The sequence below is a fragment of the Schistocerca americana genome, unplaced genomic scaffold (assembly GCF_021461395.2).
Source record: "Schistocerca americana isolate TAMUIC-IGC-003095 unplaced genomic scaffold, iqSchAmer2.1 HiC_scaffold_170, whole genome shotgun sequence".
Lineage (NCBI taxonomy): Eukaryota > Metazoa > Arthropoda > Insecta > Orthoptera > Acrididae > Schistocerca > Schistocerca americana.
Window position 1 is genome coordinate 57,501 of NW_025725791.1, and position 2,500 is coordinate 60,000.

The window sequence follows — 2,500 nt, forward strand, 5'->3', positions numbered from 1 at the left end:
CGTACCTTAACCTAACCTATGTCGTACCTTAACCTAACCTATGTCGTACCTTAACCTAACCTATGTCGTACCTTAACCTAACCTATGTCGTACCTTAACCTAACCTATGTCGTACCTTAACCTAACCTGTATTGCGCCTTAACCTAACCTGTATTGCGCCTTAACCTAACCTGTATTGCGCCTTAACGTAACCTGTATTGCGCCTTAACGTAACCTGTATTGCGCCTTAACGTAACCTGTATTGCGCCTTAACGTAACCTGTATTGCGCCTTAACGTAACCTGTATTGCGCCTTAACGTAACCTGTATTGCGCCTTAACGTAACCTGTATTGCGCCTTAACGTAACCTGTATGGCGCCTTAACGTAACCTGTATTGCGCCTTAACGTAACCTGTATTGCGCCTTAACGTAACCTGTATTGCGCCTTAACGTAACCTGTATTGCGCCTTAACGTAACCTGTATTGCGCCTTAACGTAACCTGTATTGCGCCTTAACGTAACCTGTATTGCGCCTTAACGTAACCTGTATTGCGCCTTAACGTAACCTGTATTGCGCCTTAACGTAACCTGTATTGCGCCTTAACGTAACCTGTATTGCGCCTTAACGTAACCTGCATTGCGCCTTAACGTAACCTGCATTGCGCCTTAACGTAACCTGCATTGCGCCTTAACGTAACCTGCATTGCGCCTTAACGTAACCTGTATTGCGCCTTAACGTAACCTGTATTGCGCCTTAACGTAACCTGTATTGCGCCTTAACGTAACCTGTATTGCGCCTTAACGTAACCTGTATTGCGCCTTAACGTAACCTGTATTGCGCCTTAACGTAACCTGTATTGCGCCTTAACGTAACCGATATTGCGCCTTAACGTAACCTATATTGCGCCGTAACGTAACCTATATTGCGCCGTAACGTAACCCACATTGCCCCTTAACGTAACCCACATTGCCCCTTAACGTAACCCACATTGCCCCTTAACGTAACCCAACACACGTTGGGCCTTAACCCAACACACGTTGGGCCTTAACCCAACACACGTTGGGCCTTAACCCAACACACGTTGGGCCTTAACCCAACACACGTTGGGCCTTAACCCAACACACGTTGGGCCTTAACCCAACACACGTTGGGCCTTAACCCAACACACGTTGGGCCTTAACCCAACACACGTTGGGCCTTAACCCAACACACGTTGGGCCTTAACCCAACACACGTTGGGCCTTAACCCAACACACGTTGGGCCTTAACCCAACACACGTTGGGCCTTAACCCAACACACGTTGGGCCTTAACCTGCTCTGTAATTGTCATACGACGCGTTAAATTAGTGTAGTGTTGCCTAACTGCAACCCCCGCAATATAGTTTGCTACTCGCACTGCCCGGTCCCCAGTGTATCGCTTCATGTTAAACACCTTGCAGCTATACACTGTAATGTGGATGGCAGCAGGACGTACATGCTCAATGCCCTTTGCAGTTGTTCATTGGCATTTGCAGTTGTTCATTGGCATTCGCATGTGCGAAGCACTTAGCCTACGCTGTGGTACGGCCTGTGTCAACTGTCCGCTGATGTTGTACGTCCAAATCACACACTGTACTGCACATTGGTCCTCATGTACTGAATGATACATCGTGGTACATGTGACCGTACAACGACTGCGCCAACAACGGCGAACCATGCGGTCCAAATGTTGTGCACTCAGCTACGTGTCGTCTCCCTATAAGAGCTGGATTGCAGTGTGGTATGCCCTGGATGGCGATCAGCATGAGCCGTCTGTTGATGTAGTGGCGCGTGTTGTCAGACGTAGTCGTCTCTTCTCACACACCGTGATAGCATGGTGCACTGCGTTCCACATCTGCGACATGCGACAGAGGCCGGTTGACAGTCGTTCGCGCAATGGACATCGCATACGTACGGGGGCCACCTTCCACGTGTTCGCGAAGCGTGCACATGTTGTTGCGTGTATGTGGGCAGACATAGTGTGTCGTGACACCTGACACAGGCATGCAACAATCGTTGAATTTGCAAATGGCGATGGACGCCTACGTTTGCTGGTGACGTTATGCAAATGAACAACTGGTAAACCGTTGTGGTGCGGTTGTTCTCGCTAGAGGTGAATCAGTGATGGCGACGATCGGTTGAGCTACCAACCGGTTGTTCCAGCGATACCCACCATGCCCACGAACGTGAATGGCATCTGGGTGTGAAGCGATACGCGGCGGTGGCTGGGTGGGACCGTCCCCGGCCGGTGAGGGGGGGCCTCCCGGCGTGCTGGCCGCGCGGTGCGTGGGCGCACGCGCTACAGCCGGCTGGTGGGGGCGGCCAGTGGCAGGCGCGCCGGCCGACGGAGGCGGCAGGCGGCGCAGCTGCGCGCCGGCGCACCCTGCACGCGGCGCCGTGCGGCCAAAGTAGGTCCTCGCGGGCCCGGTGCGAAGCGCGGTGGACATCTGCAGTGTGCTGGTCCGATTGAGGACTGTGTGCGCTGAGGATGCGCCGCCGCCC